Source organism: Mustelus asterias, unplaced genomic scaffold, assembly GCF_964213995.1.
Source record: "Mustelus asterias unplaced genomic scaffold, sMusAst1.hap1.1 HAP1_SCAFFOLD_3111, whole genome shotgun sequence".
Lineage (NCBI taxonomy): Eukaryota > Metazoa > Chordata > Chondrichthyes > Carcharhiniformes > Triakidae > Mustelus > Mustelus asterias.
In genome coordinates this window covers 20,001-32,500 of record NW_027593056.1, presented here as the reverse complement: position 1 = coordinate 32,500, position 12,500 = coordinate 20,001, and positions in this window count along the sequence as shown.

Sequence of the window (12,500 nt, the reverse complement as noted above, 5' to 3'; positions counted from 1 at the left end):
TTTGGTTAATGATTTACCAGAGCTCCGTTCAGCGCGGCCGATGGTCTCAACCATTCCGGCCGCCGGCGGAGCTCCACCCGGGGCTGCAACCGGGTGAGGTCCGGGGCCCTCGGTCGTGCCCGTCGGCTGGACCATCTCTCTTGCCAGAGACTAAGTCCAGTTTGGTTAATGATTTACCAGAGCTCCGTTCGCGGCCGATGGTCTCAACCATTCCGGCCGCCGGCGGAGCTCCACCCGGGGCTGCAACCGGGTGAGGTCCGGGGCCCTCGGTCGTGCCCGTCGGCTGGACCATCTCTCTTGCCAGAGACTAAGTCCAGTTTGGTTAATGATTTACCAGACCTCCGTTCAGCGCGGCCGATGGTCTCAACCATTCCGGCCGCCGGCGGAGCTCCACCCGGGGCTGCAACCGGGTGAGGTCCGGGCCCTCGGTCGTGCCCGTCGGCTGGACCATCTCTCTTGCCAGAGACTAAGTCCAGTTTGGTTAATGATTTACCAGACCTCCGTTCAGCGCGGCCGATGGTCTCAACCATTCCGGCCGCCGGCGGAGCCCCACCCGGGGCTGCAGCCGGGTGAGGTCCGGGCCCTCGGTCGTGCCCGTCGGCTGGACCATCTCTCTTGCCAGAGACTAAGTCCAGTTTGGTTAATGATTTACCAGACCTCCGTTCAGCGCGGCCGATGGTCTCAACCATTCCGGCCGCCGGCGGAGCCCCACCCGGGGCTGCAACCGGGTGAGGTCCGGGCCCTCGCTCGAGGGGAAGGCACCCCCGGCCGCGGCCGGTGCCCAGGCCGCCGCTTTTCCGACGGCCGAAAAAGTCGGAAAAACGGCCGAAAATCCGGGGAAATACTAGCCCAATCTGGCCGAACGGCCGTCGGGGCGGCGGGCCCGGTGCGGTCCCGGCAGACCTGGGGGCTCGAGCGGGGCCCTGTTTCGATTTTCCGCCTTCAATGCAGCAAAGTCAAAACTGGTTAATGAGTTGCCACATGTCATTGCCATCGCCTTCCTGCTATTCTGCAGGTACCCCGCCAACCCCCCGTGCCAGAAAATGCAAGTGGCCACCTCGGCGGGGTGTGCCCCGGTAGTCCTACCGGGGAAGGGGCCCGGAGGCCCCGCAAAACGGTTCAATCTCAACTCCATCCCCACTTCCGGGGGTAACTGGTTAACCAGCCTCGGGACTCCCCTGCCAGAAAATGCGAGTGGCCACCTCGGCGGGACGGATCCGCCGAGCTCTGCGGGAAACCGTGCACCCTGCCCCGCCACCACCGACCGGATCTGACTTCATAGAGCTCCGTGCGGCTCCCATTTTTGCTCTGCGGGGCCAGGGAGCCTCCGAATCGGAAGGACTACCGCCATCGCGGGTGCATCACTGCTGCCGGGTGGCCACGGCCTGCCAGCCCTCACCTGGACCCCCCCTCCTGCGCCAGGGGCCAAGTCCAGTTTGGTTAATGAGTTACCCGAGCTCCGTTCAGCGCGGCCGATGGTCTCAACCATTCCGGCCGCCGGCGGAGCTCCTCCGGGGCTGCAAACGGGTGAATTCCGGGCCCTCGCTCGAGGGGAAGGCACCCCCGGCCGCGGCCGGTGGCCAGGCCGCCGCTTTTCCGACGTCCGAAAAAGTCGGAAAAACGGCCAAAAATCCGGAGAAATACTAGCCCATTCTGGCCGAACGGCCGTCGGGGCGGCGGCCCGGTGCGGTCCCGGCAGACCTGGGGGCTCGAGCGGGGCCCTGTTTCGATTTTCCGCCTTCAATGCAGCAAAGTCAAAACTGGTTAATGAGTTGCCACATGTCATTGCCATCGCCTTCCTGCTATTCTGCAGGTACCCCGCCAACCCACCGTGCCAGAAAATGCAAGTGTCCACCTCGGCGGGAACACCTCCGGTAGTCATGCCGCCGAAGAGGTCCCGACGGCGGCATGAGGGGGTCAAATCCATCCCGATGGGGACCGACGGTTCTTTTTAAAAACGCGTTTTTTCGCGATTTCAACGGCCGGGCCGCCTCGCCCCGGGTCGCCACGACCCCGAACCGCCACCCGCCGGTCGCCGAAGCCGATAGAGCGCCGCCTACCGGTCATCAAATAATTGGTTAATGAGTTCCCCCGAAGTTGGTTAATGTTTTCCCGGCTGTTGCTTAGTCTGATCCCCGCAGCTCCTGATACTAAGGGCAGCTGCTTAATGTACTGCCCCCTGTTGGACAATGGCTTCCCCGCCGTTGGTTGATGCTTTACCCGCCTCTGGTGGATGTTTTCCCGAAACTGGTTAATGAGTTCCCACGAAACTGGTTAATGAGTTCCCACGAAGTTGTTTTCCCCGCTGCTGGTTCATTTGCACCCCGCTGCTCCTGATACTAAGGGCAGCTGCTTAATGTGCTCCCCCCTGTTGGACGAAGGCTTCCCCGCCGTTGGTTGATGCTTTCCCCGCCTCTGGTTGATGTTTTCCCGAAACTGGTTAATGAGTTCCCCCGAAACTGGTTAATGAGTTCCCACGAAACTGGTTAATGAGTTCCCCCGCGGTTGGTTGATCTTTTCCCGGCTGTTGCTTAATCTGATCCCCGCTGCTCCTGATACTTAGGGCAGCTGCTTAATGTACTGCCCCCTGTTGGACAATGGCTTCCCCGCCGTTGGTTGATGCTTTACCCGCCTCTGGTGGATGTTTTCCCGAAACTGGTTAATGAGTTCCCACGAAACTGGTTAATGAGTTCCCACGAAGTTGTTTTCCCCGCTGCTGGTTCATTTGTACCCCGCTGCTCCTGAGACTAAGGGCAGCTGCTTAATGTGCTCCCCACTGTTGGACAAAGGCTTCCCGGCCGTTGGTCGATGCTTTCCCCGCCTTTGGTGGAGGATTTCCCGAAACTGGTTAATGAGTTCCCCAGAAACTGGTTAATGAGTTCCCACGAAACTGGTTAATGAGTTCCCCCGCGGTTGGCTGATCTTTTCCCGGCTGTTGCTTAATCTGATCCCCGCGGCTCCTGATACTAAGGGCAGCTGCTTAATGTGCTCCCCACTGTAGGACAATGGCTTCCCCGCCGTTGGTTGATGCTTTCCCCGCCTCTGGTTGATGTTTTCCCGAAACTGGTTAATGAGTTCCCACGAAACTGGTTAATGAGTTCCCACGAAGTTGCTTTCCCCGCTGCTGGTTCATTTGTACCCCGCTGCTCCTGATACTAAGGGCAGCTGCTTAATGTACTTCCCCCTGTTGGACAATGGCTTCCCCGCCGTTGGTTGATGCTTTCCCCGCCTTTGGTGGACGTTTTCCCGAAACTGGTTAATGAGTTCCCACGAAACTGGTTAATGAGTTCCCACGAAGTTGTTTTCCCCGCTGCTGGTTCATTTGTACCCCGCTGCTCCTGATACTAAGGGCAGCTGCTTAATGTGCTCCCCCCTGTTGGACAATGGCTTCCCCGCCGTTGGTGCATGTTTTCCCCGCCTTTGGTGGAAGTTTTCCCGAAACTGGTTAATGAGTTCCCACGAAACTGGTTAATGAGTTCCCACGAAGTTTTTTTCCCCGCTGCTGGTTCATTTGTACCCCGCTGCTCCTGATACTAAGGGCAGCTGCTTAATGTGCTCCCCCCTGTTGGACAATGGCTTCCCCGCCGTTGGTGCATGTTTTCCCCGCCTTTGGTGGAAGTTTTCCCGAAACTGGTTAATGAGTTCCCACGAAACTGGTTAATGAGTTCCCCCGCGGTTGGCTGATCTTTTCCCGGCTGTTGCTTACTCTGATCCCCGCTGCTCCTGATACTAAGGGCAGCTGCTTAATGTGCTCCCGTCTGTTGGACAATGGCTTCCCCGCCGTTGGTTGATGCTTTCCCCGCCTTTGGTGGACGTTTTCCCGAAACTGGTTAATGAGTTCCCACGAAACTGGTTAATGAGTTCCCACGAAACTGGTTAATGAGTTCCCACGAAGTTGTTTTCCCCGCTGCTGGTTCATTTGCACCCCGCTGCTCCTGATACTAAGGGCAGCTGCTTAATGTGCTCCCCCCTGTTGGACGAAGGCTTCCCCGCCGTTGGTTGATGCTTTCCCCGCCTCTGGTTGATGTTTTCCCGAAACTGGTTAATGAGTTCCCCCGAAACTGGTTAATGAGTTCCCACGAAGCTGTTTTCCCCGCTGCTGGTTCATTTGTACCCCGCTGCTCCTGATACTAAGGGCAGCTGCTTAATGTGCTCCCGCCTGTTGGACAATGGCTTCCCCGCCGCTGGTTGATGTTTTCCCCGCCTTTGGTGGAAGGTTTCCCGAAACTGGTTAATGAGTTCCCCCGAAACTGGTTAATGAGTTCCCACGAAACTGGTTAATGAGTTCCCCCGCGGTTGGCTGATCTTTTCCCGGCTGTTGCTTAATCTGATCCCCGCTGCTCCTGATACTTAGGGCAGCTGCTTAATGTACTGCCCCCTGTTGGACAATGGCTTCCCCGCCGTTGGTTGATGCTTTCCCCGCCTCTGGTGGATGTTTTCCCGAAACTGGTTAATGAGTTCCCACGAAACTGGTTAATGAGTTCCCACGAAGTTGTTTTCCCCGCTGCTGGTTCATTTGTACCCCGCTGCTCCTGAGACTAAGGGCAGCTGCTTAATGTGCTCCCCACTGTTGGACAAAGGCTTCCCGGCCGTTGGTCGATGCTTTCCCCGCCTTTGGTGGAGGATTTCCCGAAACTGGTTAATGAGTTCCCAGGAAACTGGTTAATGAGTTCCCCCGCGGTTGGCTGATCTTTTCCCGGCTGTTGCTTAATCTGATCCCCGCTGCTCCTGATACTAAGGGCAGCTGCTTAATGTGCTCCCCACTGTTGGACAATGGCTTCCCCGCCGTTGGCTGATGCTTTCCCCGCCTTTGGTGGACGTTTTCCCGAAACTGGTTAATGAGTTCCCACGAAACTGGTTAATGAGTTCCCACGAAACTGGTTAATGAGTTCCCCCGCGGTTGGCTGATCTTTTCCCGGCTGTTGCTTAATCTGTTCCCCGCTGCTCCTGAGACTAAGGGCAGCTGCTTAATGTGCTCCCCCCTGTTGGACAAAGGCTTCCCCGCCGTTGGTTGATGCTTTCCCCGCCTCTGGTGGAAGATTTCCCGAAACTGGTTAATGAGTTCCCCCGAAACTGGTTAATGAGTTCCCACGAAGCTGTTTTCCCCGCTGCTGGTTCATTTGTGCACCGCTGCTCCTGATACTAAGGGCAGCTGCTTAATGTGCTCCCCCCTGTTGGACAAAGGCTTCCCCGCCGTTGGTTGATGCTTTCCCCGCCTCTGGTTGATGTTTTCCCGAAACTGGTTAATGAGTTCCCACGAAACTGGTTAATGAGTTCCCCCGCGGTTTCCTGATCTTTTCCCGGCTGCTGCTAAATCTGATCCCCGCTGCTCCTGATACTAAGGGCAGCTGCTTAATGTGCTCCCCCCTGTTGGACAATGGCTTCCCCGCCGTTGGTGCATGTTTTCCCCGCCTTTGGTGGAAGGTTTCCCGAAACTGGTTAATGAGTTCCCACGAAACTGGTTAATGAGTTCCCACGGAGTTGTTGTCCCCGCTGCTGGTTCATTTGTACCCCGCTGCTCCTGATACTAAGGGCAGCTGCTTAATGTGCTCCCCCCTGTTGGACAATGGTTTCCCCGCCGTTGGTGCATGTTTTCCCCGCCTTTGGTGGAAGGTTTCCCGAAACTGGTTAATGAGTTCCCACGAAACTGGTTAATGAGTTCCCACGGAGTTGTTTTCCCCGCTGCTGGTTCATTTGTACCCCGCTGCTCCTGATACTAAGGGCAGCTGCTTAATGTACTCCCCCCTGTTGGACAATGGCTTCCCCGCCGTTGGTGCATGTTTTCCCCGCCTCTGGTTGATGTTTTCCCGAAACTGGTTAATGAGTTCCCACGAAACTGGTTAATGAGTTCCCCCGCGGTTGGCTGATCTTTTCCCGGCTGTTGCTTAATCTGATCCCCGCTGCTCCTGATACTAAGGGCAGCTGCTTAATGTACTCCCCCCTGTTGGACAATGGCTTCCCCGCCGTTGGTGCATGTTTTCCCCGCCTTTGGTGGAAGGTTTCCCGAAACTGGTTAATGAGTTCCCAGGAAACTGGTTAATGAGTTCCCACGGAGTTGTTTTCCCCGCTGCTTGTTCATTTGTACCCCGCTGCTCCTGATACTAAGGGCAGCTGCTTAATGTGCTCCCCACTGCTGGACAATGGCTTCCCCGCCGTTGGTTGATGCTTTCCCCGCCTTTGGTGGATGTTTTCCCGAAACTGGTTAATGAGTTCCCACGAAACTGGTTAATGAGTTCCCACGAAACTGGTTAATGAGTTCCCACGAAGCTGTTTTCCCCGCTGCTGGTTCATTTGTACCCCGCTGCTCCTGATACTAAGGGCAGCTGCTTAATGTGCTCCCCACTGTTGGACAATGGCTTCCCCGCCGTTGGTTCATGTTTTCCCCGCCTTTGGTGGAAGTATTCCCGAAACTGGTTAATGAGTTCCCACGAAACTGGTTAATGAGTTCCCCCGCGGTTGGCTGATCTTTTCCCGGCTGTTGCTTAATCTGATCCCCGCTGCTCCTGATACTAAGGGCAGCCACTTAATGTGCTCCCCACTTTTGGACAAGGGCTTCCCGGCCGTTGGTTCATGCTTTCCCCGCCTTTGGTGGAGGTTTTCCCGAAACTGGTTAATGAGTTCCCACGAAACTGGTTAATGAGTTCCCCCGCGGTTTCCTGATCTTTTCCCGGCTGTTGCTTAATCTGATCCCCGCTGCTCCTGACACTAAGGGCAGCTGCTTAATGTGCTCCCCACTGTTGGACAATGGCTTCCCCGCCGTTGGTTGATTTTTTCCCCGCCTTTGGTGGACGTTTTCCCGAAACTGGTTAATGAGTTCCCACGAAACTGGTTAATGAGTTCCCACGGAACTGGTTAATGAGTTCCCCCGCGGTTGGTTGATCTTTTCCCGGCTGTTGCTTAATCTGATCCCCGCTGCTCCTGATACTAAGGGCAGCTGCTTAATGTGCTCCCCCCTGTTGGACAATGGCTTCCCCGCCGTTGGTGCATGTTTTCCCCGCCTCTGGTTGATGTTTTCCCGAAACTGGTTAATGAGTTCCCACGAAACTGGTTAATGAGTTCCCACGAAGTTGTTTTCCCCGCTGCTGGTTCATTTGTACCCCGCTGCTCCTGATACTAAGGGCAGCTGCTTAATGCGCTCCCCCCTGTTGGACAATGGCTTCCCCGCCGCTGGTTGATGTTTTCCCCGCCTTTGGTGGACGTTTTCCCGAAACTGGTTAATGAGTTCCCACGAAACTGGTTAATGAGTTCCCACGGAGTTGTTTTCCCCGCTGCTTGTTCATTTGTACCCCGCTGCTCCTGATACTAAGGGCAGCTGCTTAATGTGCTCCCCCCTGTTGGACAATGGCTTCCCCGCCGTTGGTGCATGTTTTCCCCGCCGTTGGTGGCAGTTTTCCCGAAACTGGTTAATGAGTTCCCACGAAACTGGTTAATGAGTTCCCCCGCGGTTGGCTGATCTTTTCCCGGCTGTTGCTTAATCTGATCCCCGCTGCTCCTGATACTAAGGGCAGCTGCTTAATGTGCTCCCCCCGGTTGGACAATGCCTTCCCCGCCGTTGGTTCATGCTTTCCCCGCCTTTGGTGGAAGTTTTCCCGAAACTGGTTAATGAGTTCCCCCGAAACTGGTTAATGAGTTCCCACGAAGCTGTTTTCCCCGCTGCTGGTTCATTTGTACCCCGCTGCTCCTGATACTAAGGGCAGCTGCTTAATGTGCTCCCCCCTGTTGGACAAAGGCTTCCCCGCCGTTGGTTGATGTTTTCCCCGCCTTTGGTGGACGTTTTCCCGAAACTGGTTAATGAGTTCCCCCGAAACTGGTTAATGAGTTCCCCCGCGGTTGGCTGATCTTTTCCCGGCTGTTGCTTAATCTGATCCCCGCTGCTCCTGATACTAAGGGCAGCTGCTTAATGTGCTCCCCCCGGTTGGACAATGCCTTCCCCGCCGTTGGTTCATGCTTTCCCCGCCTTTGGTGGAAGTTTTCCCGAAACTGGTTAATGAGTTCCCCCGAAACTGGTTAATGAGTTCCCACGAAGCTGTTTTCCCCGCTGCTGGTTCATTTGTACCCCGCTGCTCCTGATACTAAGGGCAGCTGCTTAATGTGCTCCCCCCTGTTGGACAAAGGCTTCCCCGCCGTTGGTTGATGCTTTCCCCGCCTCTGGTTGAATTTTTCCCGAAACTGGTTAATGAGTTCCCAGGAAACTGGTTAATGAGTTCCCACGAAACTGGTTAATGAGTTCCCCCGCGGTTGGTTGATCTTTTCCCGGCTGTTGCTTAATCTGATCCCCGCCGCTCCTGATACTAAGGGCAGCTGCTTAATGTGCTCCCCCCTGTTGGACAATGGCTTCCCCGCCGTTGGTGCATGTTTTCCCCGCCTTTGGTGGACGTTTTCCCGAAACTGGTTAATGAGTTCCCACGAAACTGGTTAATGAGTTCCCACGAAACTGGTTAATGAGTTCCCCCGCGGTTGGCTGTTCTTTTCCCGGCTGTTGCTTAATCTGATCCCCGCTGCTCCTGATACTAAGGGCAGCTGCCTAATGTGCTCCCCACTGTTGGACAATGGCTTCCCCGCCGTTGGTTGATGCTTTCCCCGCCTTTGGTGGACGTTTTCCCGAAACTGGTTAATGAGTTCCCCCGAAACTGGTTAATGAGTTCCCACGAAGCTGTTTTCCCCGCTGCTGGTTCATTTGTACCCCGCTGCTCCTGATACTAAGGGCAGCTGCTTAATGTGCTCCCCCCTGTTGGACAAAGGCTTCCCCGCCGTTGGTGCATGTTTTCCCCGCCTTTGGTGGAAGTTTTCCCGAAACTGGTTAATGAGTTCCCAGGAAACTGGTTAATGAGTTCCCCCGCGGTTGGCTGATCTTTTCCCGGCTGTTGCTTAATCTGATCCCCGCTGCTCCTGATACTAAGGGCAGCTGCTTAATGTGCTCCCCCCGGTTGGACAATGGCTTCCCCGCCGTTGGTTCATGCTTTCCCCGCCTTTGGTGGAGGTTTTCCCGAAACTGGTTAATGAGTTCCCACGAAACTGGTTAATGAGTTCCCAGGAAACTGGTTAATGAGTTCCCCCGCGGTTGGCTGATCTTTTCCCGGCTGTTGCTTAATCTGATCCCCGCTGCTCCTGATACTAAGGGCAGCTGCTTAATGTGCTCCCCACTGTTGGACAATGGCTTCCCGGCCGTTGGTTGATGCTTTCCCCGCCTTTGGTGGAAGTTTTCCCGAAACTGGTTAATGAGTTCCCCCGAAACTGGTTAATGAGTTCCCACGAAACTGGTTAATGAGTTCCCACGAAGTTGTTTTCCCCGCTGCTGGTTCATTTGTACCCCGCTGCTCCTGATACTAAGGGCAGCTGCTTAATGTGCTCCCCCCGGTTGGACAATGGCTTCCCCGCCGTTGGTTCATGCTTTCCCCGCCTTTGGTGGAGGTTTTCCCGAAACTGGTTAATGAGTTCCCACGAAACTGGTTAATGAGTTCCCAGGAAACTGGTTAATGAGTTCCCCCGCGGTTGGTTGATCTTTTCCCAGGCTGTTGCTTAATCTGATCCCCGCTGCTCCTGAGACTAAGGGCAGCTGCTTAATGTGCTCCCCACTGTTGGACAGTGGCTTCCCCGCCGTTGGTTGATGCTTTCCCCGCCTTTGGTTGATGTTTTCCCGAAACTGGTTAATGAGTTCCCACGAAACTGGTTAATGAGTTCCCCCGCGGTTTCCTGATCTTTTCCCGGCTGTTGCTTAATCTGATCCCCGCTGCTCCTGATACTAAGGGCAGCTGCTTAATGTGCTCCCCCCTGTTGGACAATGGCTTCCCCGCCGTTGTTTGATGTTTTCCCCGCCTTAGGTGGACGGTTTCCCGAAACTGGTTAATGAGTTCCCACGAAACTGGTTAATGAGTTCCCCCGCGGTTGGCTGATCTTTTCCCGGCTGCTGCTTAATCTCTTCCCCGCTGCTCCTGAGACTAAGGGCAGCTGCTTGATGTGCTCCCCCCCCCCTGTTGGACAATGGCTTCCCCGCCGTTGGTTGATGCTTTCCCCGCCTTTGGTGGAAGTTTTCCCGAAACTGGTTAATGAGTTCCCACGAAACTGGTTAATGCGTTCCCACGACACTGGTTAATGAGTTCCCCCGCGGTTGGCTGATCTTTTCCCGGCTGCTGCTTAATCTCTTCCCCGCTACTCCTGAGACTAAGGGCAGCTGCTTAGTGTACTCCCCGTTGTTGGTTCCTGGCTTCCCCAGTGTTTTGCCTGCCGTTGGTTCATGTCTTCCCGATATTTCGTTCATGTTTTCCCCCGAAGTTGGTGAATGTTTTCCCGGCTGTTGGATAATCTGTTCCCCGCTGCTCCTGAGACTAAGGGCAACTGCTTAATGTACTCCCCGCTGGTGGTTAATGGCTTCCCCGGTGTTTGTTCAACCCCCCGCACCCGCGGTTAGGGTTAGGGTTCGGGTTAGGGTTAGGGTCAAGGCACAGGCAGAAACACGCCCTTACTACACACTCCATGCTCACAAGCACTCCACATTGACTCTCCACGCCCGCACAGGCGCCCCTCACGCCGGCCACACTTTCAAATTGCTCCGTTAGGGTTAGGGTTAGGGTTAGGGCTAGGGCTAGGGCTCGGGTTAGGGTTCGGGTGACGGCTACGGTTAGGGTTAGCGCTAGGGTTAGGGTTAGTGTTAGGGTCAAGGCACAGGCAGAAACACGCCCTTACAACACACTCCATGCTCACAAGGACTCCACATCGACTCTCCACGCCCGCACAGGCGTCCCTCGCGCCGGCCACACTTTCAAATTGCTCCCTTAGGGTTAGGCTTAGGGTTAGGCTAGGGTTAGGGTTAGGGCTAGGGCTCGGGCTAGGGTTAGGCTTAGTGTTAGGGTTAGGGCTAGCGTTAGGGCTATGGTTAGGGTTAGGGCCACGGTTAGGGTTAGGGTTAGGGTTAGGGCTAGTGTTAGGGTTAGGGTTAGGGTTAGTGTTAGGGTGAGGGCTAGGGTTAGGGCTTTGGTTAGGGTTAGGGTTAGGGCCACGGTTAGGGTTAGGGTTTGGGCTAGGGTTAGGGTTAGGGTTAGGGTTAGTGTTAGGGTTAGGGCTAGGGTTAGGGCTTTGGTAAGGGTTAGGGTTAGGGTTTGGGCTAGGGCCACGGTTAGGGTTAGGGTTAGGGTTTGGGCTAGGGTTAGGGTTAGGGTTAGTGTTAGGGTTAGGGCTAGGGTTAGGGCTTTGGTCAGGGTTAGGGTTAGGGTTTGGGCTAGGGTTAGGGTTAGTGTTAGGGTTAGGGTTAGTGTTAGGGTTAGGGCTAGGGTTAGGGCTTTGGTTAGGGCTAGGGCCACGGTTAGGGTTAGGGTTAGGGTTTGGGCGAGGGTTAGGGCTTTGGTTAGGGTTTGGGTTAGGTTTTGGGCTAGGGCTAGGGTTAGTGTTAGGGTTAGGGTTAGTGTTAGGGTTAGGGCTAGGGTTAGGGCTTTGGTTAGGGTTAGGGCCACGGTTAGGGTTAGGGTTTGGGCTAGGGTTAGGGTTAGTGTTAGGGTTAGGGTTTGGGCTAGGGTTAGGGTTAGGGTTAGGGTTAGTGTTAGGGTTAGGGCTAGGGTTAGCGCTTTGGTTAGGGTTAGGGTTTGGGCTAGGGTTAGGGTTAGGGTTAGGGTTAGTGTTAGGGTTAGGGCTAGGGCTAGGGCTTTGGTTAGGGTTAGGGCCACGGTTAGGGTTAGGGTTTGGGCTAGGGTTAGGGTTCGGGTTAGGGTTAGGGCTAGGGTTAGGGTGAGGGCTAGTGCTCGGGCTAGGGTTAGGCTTAGTGTTAGGGTTCGGGTTAGGGTTAGGGCTAGGGTTTGGGTGAGGGCTCGTGCTCGGGCTAGGGTTAGGCTTTGTGTTAGGGTTAGGGCGCGGGTTTGGGTTAGTCTTAGAGTTAGGCTTAGGGTTATGCTTAGGGTCAGGGCACATGCAGAAACACGCCCTTACTCAACACTCCGTGCGCACAAGGACTCCACATTGACTCTCCACGCCCGCACAGGCGCCCCTCGCGCCGGCCACACTTTCAAATTGCACCCCTAGTCGCGCATTAAGCCCGCCTACGGTTATTAAAGCCAACCGCCGCCGCCAGCCGACGTGGAACTCATTAACCAATTCACTTTTCGACATGGAACTCATTAACCAATTCACTTTGGGTCTGGGGGAAAACAAGTGCTTTGGGGCAGGGCAAGCGCAGGAAAACACCCTTACTACACACTCCGTGCTCACAAGCACTCCACATTGACTCCCCACGCCCGCACAGGCGCCCCTCGCGCCGGCCACGCTTTCAAATTGCTCCCCTAGTCGCGCATTAAGCCCGCCTACGGTTATTAAAGCCAACCGCCGCCGCCAGCCGACGTGGAACTCATTAACCAATTCACTTTTCGACATGGAACTCATTAACCAATTCACTTTGGGTCTGGGGGAAAACAAGTGCTTTGGGCCAGGGCAAGCGCAGGAAAACACCCTTACTACACACTCCGTGCTCACAAGCACTCCACATTGACTCTCCACGCCCGCACAGGCGTCCCTCG